The following is a 21,491-nucleotide window of genomic DNA, read 5'->3' as shown; positions in this document are numbered from 1 at the left end:
GGAATGTTTTATCTACCATCTTCCATTTTCTTCCTTATCCCTGGGATACTTGGCCCCTCAATCCCTTGTCTTAGAAGAAATCCAACCGAATATGCCTTCTTTCTAGGAACTCTAAAAATACCTATTGGTATTTGTGATATGGAGATTTATGGGATACATCTGTGTGTGCGTGTATGTATACACATGCGTGCACATGTTATGTCCTCTTCCATGTCACACAACTCCTAAAACCCTTCAATTCGCCAGTGACAAATGTCTTTTTATGTTATAGAGTTGGATGCTGGAGGACAATTACATAATTAACCATGATTCCACAATAAAGCTTCAAGTTTAAACCAGAAAGATCTGAGATTGGCAGGCTTTAGGATAGCTGAACACATGGAGGTCTGTGGAAGGGACTTCTTCCCACATGCCCTGCCCTATGTATATCTTATATTTTGCTGTTCACCTGAATCTTTTGTCATACTCTTATAATTAATGGACACATCAAATAAGCATTTTCCTAGGTTCTGTGAGCTGTCCTAAATTCATGAAGGCTGAAAAGGAACTATGAGAACATCAATTTATAACCAACTAGTCAGAATTATATATAACAACCTAATACTTAAATCCTGCATCTAAAGTGGGTAGCCTTGTGGACTGAACCTTCAATTTGCAGGACTCATTGTTATCTCCAGATACACTTTCAGAACTGAATGCTTCTTACTCAGGAAAAGTAAATGACAGAGATGGACCAGGGATTCTTTGTTTGACTAGAGGATCTTATCCTTAAACAGTTGTATGAAAAGGATTCTATTCAACATGTCAGTTTATGAGCACAATGCATCTTGACTAACATCACTCTTTCCATTGTTCTCGCCCATCTCTTCCCAGCCCAATTATGCAAATGTTCATATATCTATCACATGTCACAACATTATCCTATAAAAATAGCTCAATATGATATACTTGCCAACCAGTCCCCCACTATTTATTTGAGGATCAACAATTTAAAAATAAAACAAATCTGGGTGCTGGTGACTCACGCCTATAATCCTAGCTACTCAGGAGGCTGAGATCTGATGATCACAGTTCAAAGCCAGCCCAGGCAGGAAACTCCATGAGACTCTTATCTCCAATAACCCACAGAAAACTGAAGTGTTGCTGTAGCTCAAGTGGTAGAGAGCTTGCTTTGAGCTGAGGAGCTGAGAGGCAGCGCCCAGGCCCACAGTTCAAGCCTCATGACCGACAATAAATAAATAAATAAATCACAACTAAAATTTTGATTGGGTTGCATTGAAACTTCAGTTTGTTTCAACTGTTTTGTTTATATATTTTTTCTTTTTTATAATGTTTTATTGTAGAAATACTGTACAGAGTGGTTATAGTTACATGAGTAAGTAATGAGTACATTTCCTATCAAGCATTGTTACCTCCTCCTTTGTTTTTCCCCTATTATTTATATTTTTGTTTTAAGACAGAGTATTATTATATTATAGGCTGGCTTAGAATTTGATAGTCTCTGGTCTCAGCCTCCTCTATGCTAGGATCACAGGCATATGACACCCATGCCCAGCCTGTTTAAAGGAATAAACTAAAGCAAGAATAACATTATTCCCTCCTACATATAACACATACACACACACACACACATCTTGACCCTTTGATTTTCAAGCAATTTTATGAGCTGAATAACTGTCTTCACAAATTCCTTGGCAGAAAATTCATTATATAATAAAATAACTTCAAGAATTGTTGTTCCTTTGAAATAAAATTTTATCAATAATATGACCTGATATCACTAAAAGAACTTGCCCTGTCAAAAGGGTGCAACCTCCTTTTTCTATATATGTGAAATTAGCAATGCACACATGTGCATTCTTTGACTCCCTCATAAGATGTCAGGTTTTCACTCTTTGTTCCAAAGTAATTTCACTTTGTTGATTATAGGAAATATAAAAATTATCTTGATCCTAGTTATATATTTTCTCTCATTCGCTCCTCTTTATTAGTGAAACTTAATTGAATCGTTTCATTCAAGTAGGATCTTTTCCATTATGACTGCTGAACAGAACTCAAAATGTGCAGTTAATCTTTAGCAATGTTCAAAATAATATGCCAAGATTTTGAAAGGATTGGGATTTTATAGGTAAAAGTGGCTGCTTTGCTTATAATATTGTACTTAGGGAAAATTAAAAAGACTAAATCTTTTCTAATAGGCTAAGAATCAGTTGAATTTTCCAAGGGACATTCATACTTCATATCTAATGGAGTGGCTGTGTTAGTTATCCTTTCCTTGTTGTGACAAATACTTGAGTAAAAGACTTTAGAGGAACAAAGATGCATTTGGGTTCATGTTTCTATGGATTTCTGTGCACAGTTTCTTGGCTCCCATACTGCAGACCTAATGTAAGGCAGAACATCATGATGGAGATGAAGTAGTGGAGGACAGGTGCTTACGATATTGTGGTCAAGAAGTATAGACAGGGAAGAGAGGGACGCTCTAGCAACCTATTTCCTCCATCTAGACCCCACTTCCTAATTTTTACCACTTCCCAATAATGCCATAAAATCATGAATCCACCCACAGACTAACTCAATAATGAAGTAAGAGCCCTCATGACCCATTCAATAAATGTACCTTCAGGTTTGAACATGAAAAAAAATGAAAGGTAAACTAAATGATATCTTACTAATTTTTAAAAAGGAAATTAATATTCCTTGTTTACCTGTGGGTGCTTAATTAAATTTTTATGATTTACTAGAAAGCAAAGCACTTTATAAACACTTTCATCCTCTCACCCATTTAATGAGAATTTGAGGGTCCACCACTATAGTAAGAATAATGTTGGATCTTAGAGATGCAGGAAAATATGAGGCTTTGGAGCAATGTATCTGTGAGGTTTCCTTCATGTTCTCTGAACTAGGAAGTCACTCTTGTGAGTTAATGATCTTCACATAACATTTTCCTTTGCTTTTTTGGCTTTTGATACTATTGAGTCCTTTTCATAGAACTTGTTCTTGACTATCCGATTTCCTAAATCCTGCCCACAATGGGGCAAAGCCCAACATCACTTCATCCAGAAGATCTTATCCTATTCATTAGGCAGAATTATTATTTCATTGACCTTCCTAACATAAATTGGATCATCATGGTGACATGACTCTAGGCCCCTTGAGAGTAAAGTCCGAGCTCCTTAAGCTGGAAGACAGCTGCATGATGGGGCTCTGCTCTTCTTTCCAGTCTCTTCCTTTCCTGCACCATCACCTGCACAGTGGCCATGCTGAGTGTGCAGACGCTGGAACGCACCGACTTTCTCACGTATAAATGACATTGCGTTATACTGCTGTGCTTTTCTTCTTTCTGGTAGTTCTTTTTATCCTTCTTTTAATCCTTTCATGATTAACTAACTGTGCTCAATCTGCTGATTGTATTTAGAAGTACTGAGTCTGTTTAGATTCACAATTTAGACCTAGGCTACTGGCTCTCATGATGTATTATCTTATGTGGCAAAGGTATCTTGATATCATATTGACTAGAAAGATTAAATGAACATAGAATTGTCAAAAATTAAAATATCAAATACCAAATGTTCAATTTAAGGGAAGCTATAAAGACAGTAATTCCAGTTCCTCTAGAACCCCGCTCTGACACCTGGGTGAGAGTTCTCAGAAGCAAAATCTATGCATAGATACCCCTGGCCATAGGCAACAGGCCCAACAGGGTCCCATTAAGTAAAACATTAACTTTCCCTGGACAATAATATATCCTTCCTCTGGGCCAGATGAGAACTGGGGCTTAACAGCAATAAAACAAGAAAATGTTAGCAACTAGCAAGGGGTGGGGGACCTCAAATTCCATTGCAAAAACCCCTGATTCACCCTAGCCCTCATACAATGAGACCTGGTAGTTGATCTCTCCTTCATGTTCTGTGAGATACCACCACCCTCCATACCAATCTAAGGAAAAGATGCTATAATGAAATACTATTGACACAGTAGGGTGTTGAGCTAAAATTGCAGGAAACAACTATACACTATTCCACCTTTGTTGTTCTGTGACTTTGCATATTGAAATCAGCAACGATGGGAGCATTTACACCACAAGAATTGGTAGATGCTACAAATCAGGGTTCTTTAGTCCATAAGTAGCCTCTACAAACATGTACAGTAAGCTAATCCTTAAACAACTAACCACATACCACCGACTGTGATCCCCTTTGTACATTCTCCTGGCTTTCAGAAATATTACAGCCATCCATAGGTGGCTGTAATATTTCTGTTTTCTTTGTTTCTCAGAGATATATTGAGATTTAACTAAGATATTAAAAAGCAAACAAAGGTTTAAAATTAGTGAAATATTCAATATTTTTGGCATTGTAAATCAAAAAGGTTCAATTCATTTAAATGAGATAATTGTTTATTAATTGGCTCATTGTCTAGAGATTAGTAGTCATATGAGAAGAGAACATGGCTCAGATATAAGTGAACTTGGTTAGCTTACACCTAACTTGAGACAATAAAAGCAATATAACAATATTCAGAATGTATCCAGAATATTATGTGAGTAAACACATTTTGTTTAGCAAATTGCACTAAAGAAAATCACAGAGGACAAAATCTAAGGTGTATTTTAATATCTTTCTCACTAGGTAGCAAATTTGAACCATTTTCTTTGGGAAGATTAAGACAATCATCTATCCTAAAGGCCCCGTCAATATAATATACATTATTACTATACATTTGTACATAACTATATTTTACAAGGCAAATCTGCAGGCCTTATCTTCTTCAATTCTATTAACACCTATTTTTATTTTAGACTCTCAGCACAATTCTCACCTTGCTTTTTTCCCCTTTACTTCCATATAAAATACACATAAGATAAAATATGGCTTGTATTTCAAGTTCAGGTGAAGAATAAAGATGTACAACTACTCCATTTAGATCCATATCTCAGGCTTTGTGCTCTCTGCTCTGAACAATTGAATTAACATCAGCTCTATGTCCCTCATCAAAAACACAAGTTGAATCGGGAGACTGTGGATATTTATCATTGCAAGAAAAAAATATGTGTAAGGTAAGCACTACAGATAGCATTAGAAAACTACAGCAAGCTAGGTTTTCTTATTATTTATAGCATGCTTTTGAGAACATAAAAAAGGAACAGCCCTTGTCTACTGGGACTGTGGTTTAAGGACATCAAGAGGAAACAGACCAAACGAGCCAATCAGAAATGAGAGGTGGGAAGAAGGTAAGTTTCACAAATGAGATATTACTGGCTTGAACTATCACTTGTCTTACTTTGAGCTGTCTTTCTGGCTTTCTCCTGGGGAGGGGGGAATTTTATTGGGGGAACTGCATTCAAAAGATTTGGTGAAAAAAAATGATAATTCTGGAAACAAATTTTCAAGAGCAAGATTTTGCTGAGAAAAGCCTAAGAGAAATATGTTCCTCACATAAAGAAGCAGCCTAAGAAAATTTATAGGGAGAAGGGGAGTATCAAAACCTAGAGAAAATGAGAAGAAATATATATATGAGCAAGAAAGGAAAGAAATTTTACCAAGACATGGGAAAGGAGGGACCTGAGACAGTCATGATGCATAACATACTATTATGTCTTTATTTGCTAACAAATCATAATCACACAACCCTCATAACCAGAGCTTTCCCTTGCATGCTAGAATAAAAACTGTAAAAGTAGCCCTGAGCAGTAACTGGTTCTCTTTGTCCTGCGAGGTGCTTTCCTTCCCCCAACCTCTTCTTCAGGTACCAAATACATGCTTACCCACCAAGACCCTCCTAGTGCTTTTTTATCTTTAAACATCATCTCTGATTTAGAATGAAAAACTTTGCTCAGGCAAAGCAATTTCAGGCACTATTGAGCAAGAGGGTTTTTTTTTTTGCCTGAGTCCATGGAATCTATCATATCCTATCAATTGTATCTACACCATATTTAATTATCTTTTAGCTTTTGAAGCAGGCTGTGTGTGTGTGTGTGTGTGTGTGTGTGTGTGTGTGTGTGTGTGTGTGTGTGTGTGTGTGTGTGTGTGTGTAACTTCACATAGCAGATAACTTACCCATATTAGAATTAAACAAGTAGAATATTTAAGGTAATAAAAATTTAAGCATGTTCAAGAATTGGATTGTGTAATATCCATTGGCAAATCTGAGGGTCACAAGAGAGCTCCTTAGTATAAAGGACAGTTTTCAGGTGATTTGGTGGTCTTTGGGAATGTACAGAAATACATGTTGGCAATATTTTATTCAGGCCTTTACTCATAAGTCATCTGACAAACATTAACAGAGCAGCTATTCTATGTCAAGCCAAGATTCCAGAATTTGTTCTCTATGGAGAACAATACGGAAAAGATAAGCTCCAAATGGACATTACATTACAGTGTGAAAGAAGCAGACAAACACACAAGAAACATGCCAGCTAGTAAGACAGTGCTACACAAAGAAAAAGCAAAGAGTAAAAGCAGACATAATTCCAACTACATGGAGGTGGAGATGAGGGACTCAAGGTTCAATATAATACCTGGTAGAAAATAAATAGTAAGACACATCCCAATAATAAGCTAGGCATGGGGGTGTATACCCTGTAATGTCAGCCACTCAGGAGGAGAAGATAAGAAGATACTAGTCTGGGCTGTCATTGGACAAAATGTGCAAGACTCTTCCTAATAAAGAAAAAAGGATAAAGGCACAGTTTGTGTGATAAAGCATTTGCCTGGCAAAACAAGACCCTGAGTTCAAACCCATGTGTTAAAAAAAAGAAAGAAAGACAAAGGAGTGATAGCAGAGAGTCAAGTTCAGGTTTCACAAAGGCCAGTGTGAATACTGATTATGGAGTGGATGAGGACAACAAGAAGAGAAGTTTTCAGGTTTAGGGTCTGGTTTAGCATACTGTAAACAGGTGCTGCTTATGCACTGGATAGAATGGTACTGAGAGGAGAAATGAAATGTTGGCTGGAGTAACTGAGCGGGTGAGGGAGCCTTAGCTGGAATGGAGATTCATAAAGGAACCGGACTGTGGAGAGAAGAGAGGTGTGAGTTCCCTTTGGCCAATGAAGTTGAAATACTTCTTATAGATCCATAAGAATATAAGTAGACAAGCTAGCCTGGAACTTAAGAACATGGAAGAGCAGAGACAAATCTGTGAGCCCTTGTCTTACAGACATGAAACCCAAAGAATAGACAGAGATTCATAATAGCATCTGCAGGAAACAGGGGAAGAGCTTCCCTGACAAACTCTGCAAGTGCTTTTGCCTGAGAAGAGGTGTGTGTGGCAGAGCTCAAGGTGGGAGACAAGGGTGGCCTAGAAGCCAAGAGAGGAAAGGGGTGAGTTGACTCAGAGTTGACAAGTAGCAGTCCTAGGACCTCATCAGAACGAATGTGAGGGTGAGGAGGATGGAGATGGCATGCAATAAACACAGAAGATAAAGTATAAACACCAAGACGCCCGTTTAAGATGGGTGTCCCTGGGGGAAAGGGTCACTGGAGATGGCTATGATGGAAACTACTAGAACTTATTTGTATGTTGGTGGCAATTATCCAACAGGGAATGGGAAATGGATGTGAGAGTTGAGTGTGGGTGATGACAGGTGCAACCTTCCTGAGAACCCCGAAAGTGTGAGGAGCCAGAGCCTAGGTAAAGCCAGTGGCAACGGGGGCAATAGGAACCCTTAGTCTAGAGCAGTGGGAGAAGGCGCGAGGAAATACAGGTATAGATTTTAATACAATGCTGACTTGATTATGGATAGAGTAGAGTTCCACCTTTGTCAATGAACTATGAGAAAAAGCGATGTGCTGAGAGGCAGTGAAGAGCTTCTGAAGAGAACAAATTGCATAAATATCTTGAACAGAGCTGAGTACTAGTGGCTCATATCTATAATCCTAACTTCTCAAGAGGTTGAGATTTGAGGATTGTGGTTCATGAGACTCTTATCTCCAATTAACTAGAAAAAAAGCAGATGTGGAGCTACAACTCACGTGGTAGAGCACCAGACTGGGGAAAAAATGTTAAGAGACAATACCCAGGCCCTGAGTTCAAGCCCTAGTATTGGCATCAAAAAAAGTGTACAATAAGAAACTGAACATGCTAGGGAAAGGCACTGAGATTATTGCCTATTATTCATCTGAAATTTGTTGAGTGATTAACTAAATCATTTAAAGGCTGAATAACCAGTAGCAATACTTGGAGGTGTCCTCTCTTTTTTTTTCTCTCTCTCTCTCTCTCATCCTCTCTCACTTGCTCACTCTCTCCCTCTCCCCAGCAATGTTATATTCTTGAGTTTAGCATGGAAAATGTAAACAGGTTGGCCCTCCTATAGAGAACTCTGCATAGAGCAACGTACGGAAGTAAGGTTTTCATGGGGGGAAAAAAACAATGATGGATCTGGACTCAAAGGTAGATCAGAAGGAAAGAGATGGTTCAATAAAATGTGTAAGAATCGACCAGGTGCCATTGGCTCATGCCTATAATCCTAGCGACTCAGGAGGCTGAGATCTAAAGATCACAGTGGAAAGCCAGCCCAGACACAAAAGTCCATGAGACTCTTATATCAAATAAACTACTCAGAAAAAGCCAGAAATGGTGTTAAAGCTCACATGGTAGAGCTGTAGTCTTGAGCAAAAGAAATTCAGGGACAGTGTCCAGGCCCTGAGCTCAAGCCCCAGGACCAGCAAAAATAAAAATAAAAATAACAGGGGGGAATCATAGAAAAATTGAAGCAGAATTGCTTCAATAGAAGAATAGAAGGGCTAAAAAGATGAGATAGGAGTCAGAAATTTATATTTGTATGATCATATAAGATGATAATAAGTGAAATGAACTCCAAGACATGGACACAAGAAGTTTTTCTTTGTTGTTGTTTTTAAGGTACTACGTGATTTCTTGTTTCTTTTGTATTTCCCCTGTTGTCACTGTGTTTGATTTTGGTACCCTGGGTATTGTATATACATTTATGTGAATTAGGAAAGGAAGGGAAACAACAGAATAGTGAAACAAAGGACAAAGGGGGAACCAATGCAGCAGCGATACTCATAAGACAGTATGTTGGGAATGATCTGTAGAAGCAGGGTTGGAGAGGTTAGGGGGAAAGACAAGGGAGGGGGTAACAAGTTCAACAAGAAATGTACCCACTACTCACTTATGTAACTGTAACTCCTCTGTACATCACCTTGACAATAAAAAATTTCCATTGGATATCAAGATTATTAAGTGACTTTTTATTGATGCTGATTGCCAAGGACATAGTCATGAGGTAGAGTATATGGCTAGAGTGGATAGAGGGAAATGTACTGGAGATGAAAGTAATAGAGAAACTGAGAAAGCAAGATGTGAGATCATTTGTATGTGGATCAGCAAGTGTTATGGGGAGTGGAAACAGGGAGAGTCTGGTGCTCTATTCACACACTTCAGGTGAGTGGTTGTTAGTGAGAGGCAGGAGGGGAGGGCATAGCCGTGGCACAGACCAATAGCAGGGCAGGAATGAGTGTGGGCTCAGCAGACAAGGCAAGAGCCATGGCTAAGAAGTGGCACTGGAGAAAAGCAAATGGTGGGTTCTAAAGTCTTGTTTGGATGTGAGTGGGTGCTAATCTTTTATTTGAGATGGCTTCCGAGAAGCTCTATTGTGAAATAAAGAAGGGTTAAGGAGAACAAAAGATCTTTAATAACAGATATACATCATGTTAAAGGAGGTGTTAATTCGTGCAAATAGTGATACGAACAGAGTCTGCGTGTTATACGTAGAAACAACAATGAATTAAGACAGCTGTGGCTTCTGGTTTCCTGGAACTTGCATTCTGGTGAAGGAAGAAATCAACACATATGAAGTGTGAAATTCGCTATGAAGTGAATTGAGATAGCGTGGTTGTGATCTGATCAAGTGAGATCATGAGATCAGGTAACTGAAGAGTCTGTAGAGAGAGGCTTCAGAGCAGGACCCAACAGAAGGGTAGAGCAGACAGACTAGAAAGACATTTATGTAAGTGGCCTCCAGGGCAGGGTGGACTACAGAGTCTGGGGCATCTGAGTCACCTGGGGTTCAGAATCAGGTGAACCCAGGTGGAATGTGCTCAGAAGGACTGAAGCTCCAGGTAGCACAGCATCTGTGTTCATTTCCAGCTGCTGCTGTAACAAAAATGCCACGAGCCAGGCTAACGTGAAAGAGCAGAAGAGTAGCGTCTCATTGCTCTTCAGGCCAGACATGTGATAGCAAGGTACCAGCAGGATTCAATCCCTCTTGGAACAAAACCCAGTTCCATGCCTGTCTCCTGGACAGGAGCAATCCTTGGCTTTTTTTGCTTCTTTTGGAGGTGACACGTTTTAGCCTATTTTTAATTTTATTTTATTGTCAAGGTGATGTTCGACGGGGTTAGTTACATGCATAAGGTAATGAGGATACTGCACGTGCTGCGTCCACCATCACAGCTGTCTGTGCTCCGTGCATGCGTGTGACTCCGCTTCTGTCACTCCATCTCTCTTCCCTTCTACAGACACAGGTCATGATTTGGAGCCCAGAAGAACCCACTATGACCTCATTGGAATTTGATTGGATCACAAGCTCTGGGGTGAGACATTATTTTGAGGGACACTATTCAAGCCAATAAGCCAGTGTCAGATTACTGTCTCTTAAGCAATCGGAAGCACTAAACATCAACCTGGCCAGCGTCACCCAAACTCATGATGCTAAAAACCACTTCACATCTCCAGAAGCAAGGGACTGCAATGTGATAAGGGGCCCCTAACAACATGGGGTGCAAGGTGGGGCTTTCAGTAACTGCAAGAGGCAAGTGAAAAGGGACATGGAGCACACCGTAATGGGGGTACACCTCCACTGTGGAGGGGACAGGCAGCCCCACAAGTATCATGTATTGCTAAAATTCATCTGTTAAAAGCCCTAACCTCCAATGGGATGGTATTTGGAGACAGGAGGAAATGGAGGTCCTACAAGATCCCAAGGGTGGAACCCTAATCAATAAAACAGACATTGTCATGAAAAGAAGAGGCCCCTAGAGAGTCCTGGCTCTCCAAACAGAGGAAAGACCCTGCGGGACCCAGAGAGATAGTGACTGTCCGCAGTCCAGGAGCAGATACGTCACCCAGCTCTTCACATAGCATCTAGCCTCCAGAACATCACACCATTCAAGTCTATTCCTTAAGTCACTCAACGGCAGCCCGAGCTCACTAAGACAGCAAGGTTTCACTCAGGATCTAATTAATTAGACTCAAGGGGCAAAAGGAAATGAAAAATAACCAAAGAAATCATTTGGACAGTGTAGCGTCATCTTGGCAGTCTTTATGACAAGGGTCCTGATTTGATCATGAAGGGTTTTTATTAAGTGAATATTTATTGTGTATTCCACATGTACAATCCACCCAGTTATATCACTAATGTCCAGACTCCAGGCAAGATGTGAACTTTGATGCACTGCCAAAGAGACAGAAGGTGACTTTGTCAGGCCCCTGCGAACTTCAGCACCCCGAGGCATTGCAGGAAGCAATGTTCAACTCTGCTCATTGTTTCAAAGAGAAGAAAAATACACTTTTGCTGTGAGGGTAATATGATAATAGCTATTTCTTAAGGTGCAGAAAACGTAATTGTTCTTTTTAAAAAACTAGAAACCTCAGGAGGCTGAGATCTGAGAATTGTGGTTCAAAGCCAGCCTGGGCAGGAAAGTTCATGAGACTCTTATCTCCAATTAATAAGCAAACAGCTGGAAATTGAGCTGTGGCTCAAGTGGTAGAGCACTAACATTGAGCAAAAAAGCTCAGGGAAACTTGGAAAAAATTATATTAAGTGAAGTAAGCCAGGCCCAAAGAAACATAGGTCCCATGGTTTCCCTTATTTGCAATATCTAGTATATGTATGAGTCAAGCGGAAAAGGTCAGATAATGTGATGTCAGGAAAATGAACCCTTAGATATGTATTTTAATGTTTTTTTCTTTCATGCATGTGTTTCTAACGCATTTATAAGATTACCTCTTTGTTGCTTTGTATGTCCCTCCCCCACAGTATAACCCCTGCTTTCACTATATTTGATGTCAGTATAACTTGTGGAGGAGATGAGGAAAAACCAGTTGTTTAAGGATACAGGTGGACCTGTTGCAACAATGAGAAGTACAAGTTGTCATGTCCAAAACGAGCTTTACAACGTCAGTGCGGGGGGGGGGGGGGGGGGGAGGCTGGGAAGGGATGTGAAGGGTAAACAAAGGAGGAGGATGCAATGCTTGGTAAGAAATGTACGCATTATCCTGCCCATGCAATTGTAACCCCTCTGTACAGTATGTTCACAAATAAAACAAAATTAAATTACAAAAAAAAAAAAAAAAGCTCAGAGAGTCCAGGCTCTGAGTTCAAGCCCCAGGACCAAGACAGACAGACAGACAGACACACACACACACACACATACACACACACACACACACACACACACACACACGAAACAATATTCAGACAGTATCGATTTTCTTCCTCTCCCCTCTAGCAACAAGAACTGAAATTATTCCACCCTCTTCTCTCCGTCTTCCAGCTCTTACTTCCTGTTTTATTCCTGCTATCACAGAGCATTTCTATTTGATTGCCACGAGGGAAATTATTTTGACCCTTGATAACAAGTTTAGGAGCCTCCTGCAAACTAATTTCACAGTTTGTATTCATTTGAAGTTGGCCCTGGAAGAGCACAGAAATAGAAAGCAGGGGTCACTCTGAAGGACTGGCCAGGTTTCACGTTTTTATTAACAACCTAGAACACAAAAACACTGCAGGCATGCAATCTGATCCTGAGTTGGGAATTGCAGCAATGACAGGAATGAATAGGAGAAACACACAAAATGAGTGAAAGTTGGCAAGTGATAATCTAATATGTCTTAGAACTGGAAAAGCCTTCCAGAGGATGACTGTCAGAGGATGAGTGCAGTGAGTCAAATATTAACGTCCTGAAAGCCTGGGGGTGGCGGCAACGTTAATGGTGCACGCTGGCCGTGCCAAGGCGGCTTAGACAATGACCAAAGCTATTTTGCACAGCAGATGAAGAAGCACTGTGGGGAAAGGAAAATGTGAAAGACTTCAGAGATGGCATCTTGAATTCGCCATGGTGTTGGATGTGTTATTACTCAGCAACTCCCTCGATCTCAGAGACATTAGAGGCATAGATCAAGGAAAGAGTGAAGGGGGAAGACTGACATGGCAGAAAAACAAGTTGGGGAGAAGCCTCAAAGCCATAATCTGACCTGACGGCTCCAGCCATCATTGAAGGTTACCGAACGCAGTGCCACGCCTTCCGTAAAAGCAGTGAAGTCTCACAACCTCCCAGTCTCCATTCTGCCCATGTTTAGTGACTTGAGCTTGGGGAGGGGAGAGGCTTAGAACTCGATCTAAGTGACGGTCTGGAACTGTGCAGTGGTGGGAATGCTTATTTCTTAGGATTGTTTAAATCGTGACAGACCATGGTCAGGCTAATCTGTATAGTGTGTCTCTGATGTAGACATTTTCAGCAAATGCTGACAAGGACAAACAATGATAAAAGTAACAATCCACACGTAACTGGGAAGGGATGTTTTTACATGAATATAGATGCATTTTTGTCAAAAGTTTTATTTTACTTAGTGATGATTTGGGCAGAGGAGTTTTTCCTAGACTATGACATTCATCTTGTAGCTTCTCCACAGCTACTCAACAGCCCTTCTGGTAGGGAGTATTCATTGTAAGTAGTTCACAGTGCTCATCAGTTTCTCCACCATCTGTCCTCCTGCTCTCCTTAATCAGAATAGCCCTAATAGGCAGTCCTGGATCTAGTGTTTTTATCAACCAAGAGAAGATGGAATGAATGCCAGATGGTAAATTTGTGCGTATCTAGGACAATCACTTTATTTAGCTACAAAAACAAACAAACAAAATTGAAACGGTGGCTTCTCCTTTTGCTACGTTGGCTTTCCTGGCTAGATATCTCCTTGAACTTTTTTTTGGATGACAAAAAAATAATTCCCATCCACTCTTCACTCAGCACAGACAAGCTCACACTAAGATGTTCCAAAGTTTTACAGAATATTCCAGTTGTGCTGGGGGTTTTGTTGTTGTTGCTTTTTAAAGTCTCAGTCCTTGGGTCATTGTCTCCTATTGTCCACATGAGATCTTTTTTTTCTGTGTGTGGGTTTTTTTTTTTTTTTTGGCTAAAGAATAAGTGGGTGGTTTCTTTTTGAGAAGGTAGATATTTGAAGGGAATTTCATCTGAACTAAAAGATGTAGGCATTTGCAAAGTGCAGGCATGCTCTGAGGAGAAAGAGGTAAAACACCCAGTTAAATAGAATTTCTTCCTTCCCCAAGTGTGCTTGCTGATTTGCACATTTCACAGAGACAGGGGAGGTAATGAACAGGTATTCACAAAGCGTTTTGCTGAGGTTAGAGGACAGCCCGGCCCGAGGTAACCTAGAGTCGGCTGTGCTAATTAACAACACCAGACCACATTCCATTTTCAATTGAAAACTTGTGCTCCAATGGCTTGATCAATCAGATAACACTACAGAAAGACTTTTTTCTGAAAAAAAGAAATGAATAACAGAAGACATCTAGATGCTGTCCAGACGTGTCAATTTCTTTTTCCAAATTGAACATTTTTTTTCAGAGTCAGTACAAACTATCAAGTAGATGCTGATGGAGATACTACATTAAGATAATAGATCCATTGTCTCCAGTCTCTATCATCTTGATGTGAGATATTATGAATAACTGCTTCACTTTTTGATATGATTATCTCAACAACTACCATTCATTAACACTGGGACAAGGTAGCCACAGAGACAATGATATCTTAATATTTACAGAATTTTCTCCCAAATCATTCAACTTTACCCAAAAGAAACAACTTTCTTCAGGTGGGGAAAGTACTCTACTTTTTTGTACTCTCATTTTCTAACATATGACAAAAAATAGGCAAAATTAAACCAACAACAGTGTTCTGTTTAGAAATTGCCACACTGAAAAAATTGTCCTTGGGAGGCTGAGGAAGGAGATTTCTGAGTTTGAAGCGAAGTATATGTTGGAAAATCCAGTAACTTTTTTAAAAAGACAATTTAGTATCAAAAAATGAAAACTTTCCAATAGACAAGTTGCTAGACTATGCTGCACACATCACCTTACCATCCAACTCACGGCCTGCAGCAGAAAGCTATCTTACTTTAGTTCTGTTTCAAATTCATGTTTTCCTAGCCTGTTGACATAGAAATGACAGAAAGCCTGCTATATGTAAGAATCAAAAGCAGCTACACAAGGTATATTGAAATCTTTTCCACTTGTAACATGCAGTTTACGGGTCTCTGGCTTAATGTAGGATACCAGGTTCCATGCCCCATAAGCCCATCCTGGGACTTAAACTCAGGGCCTGGCCACTATCCCTGAGCTTTGTTACCTAAAGCTAGTGTTCTACCATTGAGCCACAAATCCACGTCTGGACTTTTTGATACTTAATTGGAGACAAGAGTTTCACAGACGTTTTTGCCCAGGCTGGCTTCAATCTAGCAGGACAAGCGTGAGCCACCGGTGTTCAGCTTCCAGCTTTTTATGACGGCATTCTGCCCATCTCCAGGTAAGGCAAGGCCTCTCATATTTTGGCTAGCTATTTTATGTTGATCCAGATAAAAATATGTTTCCTTTGGGAATTTGCTGATAAATTTAGGTTAGTAGTTTGGGCTAAGAGAAGTAATTAAAAAGTGAATTCTTTTTCTTTATGTGGTTACTCTTCTAGGGTCTATATTTCTATTTATTAGCATACATGAACTGTGTGTGTGTTGGGGGGGTTATGGTAACATTTGCTTAGGGACATACAATGTACCTACCACACTCCTTTTCTCCCTCTCCCAGCTCCAAGCTTCTGAAAACATTTCCAACAGTTCTCATTGTTCTATCTCATTACATGTAAGCAAATAACTTCAACCATATTCATCCTTATTCACCCTTTTATTAGCCTTCCCCGCTCCCAGGGGTGCCTATCACCCTCATTGGACAAACTCCACTTCCTGTCCTTCACTTTTCCATTTGAAGCCCACTTTTTATACAGCACTTTAATGGAGAGAACTAATCTTTGATTTTTTATAAGATTTGTTACAAAAATATTCTGCTCTTAAAGTCATCTGTCCAAAAAAAAAAAATACTACCAAAACTGGGCACTGGTGGTTCACATTTATAATCCTAACTACTCAAGAGGCTGAATTTTGAGGATCACAGTTCAAAGCCAGCCAAGGCAGGAAAGTCCATGAGACTCTCATCTCCAATTAACCACCAAATAAATAATTTTTTAAAAAAACATGGCAGAAGTAGAGCTATAGCTCCAGTGGTAGAGCACTAGCTTTGAGCCAAAAGAACTCAGGGACAGTGCCCACTCCTTGACTTCAAGCTCCAGGACACTCTCTCTCTCTCTCTCTCTCTCTCTCTCTCTCTCACACACACACACACACACACACACACATACACACTTACTTCTTGGAAGAAAAAAAAAATAGCCATCTTCTAGTGCCTGGGCTTGGCTACTGTCTCCATAACAACCTGGACGATTTCATCTCCACTGCCTCTCCGTGATCTGGCCTGGGACAGTGTGGAACTGTTACCAACCTTCGCTCACTCCAATATGAGTTATTATGCCTTCTGTGATTGAATCACACATTTCCTGCTGCACCAAGGTTATCTAGCTATCTGGAGCAAATTCCATTTTGTTGCAGGTAAAAGCAAGCTGTCCTACATTAGGTCTGATAGTGCAGCATTAAACGTCTGCTACCTTGGGGGTTTTCGTCACTGTTCAGATTAAAATGCCTGATAGAGACATTTGTATATTATCATTTACTAGTTATTGCCTAAGACTTGGAAATGTGTTCTCTCAAAATGTCTTGGCTATGGAGAGAAAGGATGGAGACGGTGTCTCTGTTATTTGCTAGAGGAAATATGTCCTTTATTTACACCATTAAGCCATTTCTCTCTAAATTGCTTTGCTTATAATTGATATAATGCCCCTTAAATTCTTTTACAATGTGAGTACTACTCTGTCACCGCGAGTACTATCTTGCACCTGGAATATTGTTCCATAAGAAGGGAAATTAAAAGAGAAAAAGAGAGAAGCTTTAATGTTTACAGCTTAACAGCTGGGGGTGAGGAGAGAGCATGAGATGAACGAAAAGAAAGTGAAGACAAACATGCTTAATAAATGTGGTTTCTCAACGTACAGAGTAAATCCACACACAGATTAAAAAAATAATAACAGGGAGCTGGAAATTCTTCCAGGTCAAAGTTCAGGAGGTATTAGAGTCCCTACACTTCCTCTGGGTGCTTCTGGCAATACAGATGACCGGGGCCCCTCACGACTGGGACTTCCTCTGAAGACCTAAAGAGGAACCCCAACATTTCCATGTTAACTACAACTCCAGGATTTCATACGCACAAGCAAATCTGACACCTGCTTATACAGACCTGAAAGGAACATGGCCCTAGCTATTTTGATTTGCCAAGGAACCAACCCAAATATATTTCTCCTCTATCTCATCCAATTATCAAAAGAGTTGGAGGGACCGGGTGCTGGTGGCTCACGCGTGTAATCCTAGCTACTCAGGAGGTTGAGATCTGAGGATCACAATTCGAAGGCAGCCAGGTCAGGAAAGTCTGTGAGACTCTTACCTCCAATAAACAACTCAGAAAAAGCCAGAAGTGGCACTGTGGCTCACGTGGTAGAGCAGTAGTAGTCTTGAGCACAAAGAGGCTCAGGGACAGCACCCAGATCCTGAGTTCAAGTCCCAGGATTGGGAAAAAAAAAAAAAAGAAAAAAAAGAAAAGAAAAGATTGAGCCCCCTGCCTTGCAGCATCCTCCTGGATCTCAATTGTTCTACCAACCTTCCGCAGACCTGCCTGCTGCCACTCTGTCACCTCCAACCCTTCCTCAAAAACTAGACAGGCCTTATTTTCAAATCAGAATACAATCCCATTCGTTGCTTCCTAAGGCTGTCCTGTGACTTTCTAAAATAGAATGACGTGTGGACTGTTTCTCTGAGGCTGCAAAGCAACACAGGCTTTCCTCTCTGCTCTGGCCTTGCCTCCACCCCAGCTCATCCCAGCTCACCCTCCCGGCCTCTGCTCCTGAGATTCCTCACAGAAACCTTCTTCAGAACCTCACACATCATGGGCCCGGCCCTCCCTCAAGTCTTCTCCTCCTATACCTGGTTTGTTGAGTGGGCTAAATTTGGGACGGGATAATTAGAAGACTTTGACTCTTTTTCTCACCCCTGTTCTGCAAAGGCTCTATTGAGCCTCTCTTCCTTAACTCCAACAGGGCTTGAAGCTTTCAGCTCCTGTTCTTACAAATAAAATGAAATACGGAATCATTCCCAATCGCCAGGGTAAAGTCTTCTCTCCTGTTCCTCTCTGGCCCTGGCCCTATGTTCAGGAATCAGCGTGAGCAGGAGACAGCAGCTCTCAGATACTTTTCTTTACCTCCTTGTTTTGCGTCTGCTGTCCAGCACCTGGCTCCTTGAAGTTGGAGATGGAGTGAAGAGAGATTAGCAAGAACTTAAATCAATAAAATAAAAATCCCATGACTGGTGAAGGTCCGTGAGCTGTCTCCGGATGCCATGGCACATGCCCACATGCTAGCTCTGCCTTGAAGAAAGTGTCAAGCAAGTCACAGTCGCCCCTCACTGCCACCATTACTACCACGTAGCACTGTTTCCCAATGTGATTGGTGCATTCTCTCAAGAGCTATTCAGCCACCTCCCATGTGCATCATCCGGGCATCCTGCTTGTTCTGAGAAGTCTTCCAAGGAGTCTCCGTGGCCTCCATCTGTGGCTTTAGGGTACATCCATGTCCCTCCCAACACCCAAAGATGCCAGAACCTTTCATTGTCATTTTTCTTCCTCATCCTACCATTGCCTGTTTCTCCAGCCAGCGCTCTATCTTTAGGATTCTAAAAAGATAGGCAAGAGCCTACTTGCCTCCCAAATCTCAAATTCTCCCGAAGCTACTCTTCAGTTCCTGTTGAAGGCAGTAAGCTCTGATACAAAGTCCAGTTCCCCTATGGAAAATACCTTTAAACCCTCCACCCAAGCATCTTTTCTTAGTAGGATGTGTTGATCAATTCTTGTCTCCAAAATAATGTGCTACTTTTTTTCATAAACCATATCAATTATGTAAGTTTTAGCTTATGTCATCTTAAAGGAATTTCTTTTTAAAAAAATACATTTTATTGTAAAAATAGTGTACACAGGGGTTATGGTTATATGAGTAAGACTATGAGTATATTTCCTATCCAGCATTGTTACCTCCTCCTTTGTTTTTCCCCTACCATTCCTTCTCTCCCCACCTCCCCAAATCCTCCTCCCCACAAGTTGTAAAGTTTGTTTTCAACATACTGTCTTGTGCATCTCATTGTTACAATGGGTCAACCTATATCCTTATTTAAGCATTTTGGTTTTTTTTCCTTCCCCTCCCTAAGTTAAAAAAAAAGTTTATATACAAGATGCAGGACACCGGCATCAAATCCAGTGAAAACAGGGGTTATACTGTAGGAGAGGAACATACCAAAGAAACAAAAAAAATCACATAGTACATTATAAATACGTTAAAAACAATAGCAAGCAAGAAAAAAAAAACATTTGTGTCCCTGTCTTGGGGCTCATTTCACTTAACACCATCTTATATGGTCGTATGTACATAGCTTTTGACCTTTCCTGCTTGTCCTAGACATATACTAGTTATCCCAAATAAGGGATACCATGGGACCTATGTTTCTTTGGGCCTGGCTTACTTCACTTAATATAATTTTACAAGTCTTTGCATTTTCTAACAAATTGGGCAATGTCATTCTTTCTGATAGAGACATAGAATTCCATTGTGTATATATACCACATTTTCTTGATCCATTCATCTACTGAGGGGCGTCTGGGTTGGTTCCATATCTTAGCTATGGTAAATAATGCTGCAGTAAACATTATGATACATTAAATGCTACTCTAAAATCTATTTTAGATGATATTCTTCAACGCTATGTAAATATGTTTTAATTCTCCCAGTTGGGATCAAATCGCTTATGGTTTTTCATACTGCTACCCCATGAAACCAGCAAACTAATATATTTGGAAATATGTCTATTCAGTGATTGCTGTTCGATACCCATAGCTTAGCTGGCTGTTCAATGTTGAAAAGTCTAGTCTCAACAGTATTGTTCATTTAATTGATGGCTACTGTCTTCATCACACAGCTGTTAGCCCATCAAAAGACTGTTAATGAACTTGGAAATATATGTTGCATTAACTTTTCTGCCCTAAGGTTAATCATGGGAAATATTTTTAAATGTGCTTTTCATGTGCTAAGTTTCTCCAATTAATATTAAGTAAAGTAAGTTGAGAGGAAGAGCATCAACTCAATGAAGATGGCTTAACATTCCCATCTGGCAATGGAGTCATATAGGAGTAAAAGAAATTACTGTCTGTACTTTCTCAGGAAGACTTTGGCTGTCCTCAAGGTACTGAATTCTACATTCCCTGAGCAAAGCCAGAGGAACCGTTGATTGATCTATCAAGAAAATGATCTTCAAAAGAGTACATTATAGGAATTTATTTTCTCATGTAATAAGCCTTTGTTTTTCTTTATATAAAAATGAGCATTAGCCAGGCACCAGTGGCTCATGCCTGTCATCCTAGCTACTGAGGAGGTTGAGATGTGAGGATCACAGTTCAAAGCCAGCCCGGGCAGAAAAGTCCATAAGACTCTGATCTCCAATAAACTACTAGAAAACCAGAAGTGGCTCTGTGGCTCAAGTGGTAGAGTGGTCTCCTTGAGGTGAAGAACACAGGGACAGCACCTAGGCCCAGAGTTCAAGCCTCATGACCACCACCAACAACAACAACAAAAAGGGCATTATAATCTATGCTAGAATAAGATGACATCATATTCTATGACTAAGTCCATGAGCAAAATGAGCAAATAGTGTATTTCTAGCAACAAAATGTGTTTTGCTAAGGAAGCAGTCCCCTAAAACTCATAGGTAAATTTTATATTAAATATTAAATCTTTCTAAGACAAAATCTATGTGCCCCCTCTTTAGAAAACAGCAATGCAGGGGGAGGATTAGTGGGGGGGCGGGGGAGGATGTGAGGGGGAAACAAAGGAGGAGGCTACAATGCTTGATAAGAAATGTACTCATTATCTTGCCCATGTAATTGTAACCCCTCTGTACAGTATTTTCACAATAAAAAAAGATATATTAAAGGTTACCTAGGGACAAGTAATTTTACCTCCATTTTCTATTATATGATAACAAATTTTTGCCTGCTAATTAGAGAGAATCAAAGAGATTTTTAAATTGATATGAAAAATGCATCACCATGAATGAATGAAATCTGTGAGTAGATGGCTCAGGGGCTGGGTGGTTCTGTTAAATATTCTCATTATTTTGAGTGATCTGGTGTTTTTGTATGTGTGGAATTATGAATGTATTTTATGTCTGGGCAGGAAGTTTGATTATTAAATCA

The sequence above is a fragment of the Dipodomys spectabilis genome, unplaced genomic scaffold (assembly GCF_019054845.1).
Source record: "Dipodomys spectabilis isolate Male_0828 unplaced genomic scaffold, ASM1905484v1 ptg000179l, whole genome shotgun sequence".
In the NCBI taxonomy this organism is placed as follows: Eukaryota; Metazoa; Chordata; class Mammalia; order Rodentia; family Heteromyidae; genus Dipodomys; species Dipodomys spectabilis.
This window is presented reverse-complemented; position numbering follows the sequence as displayed.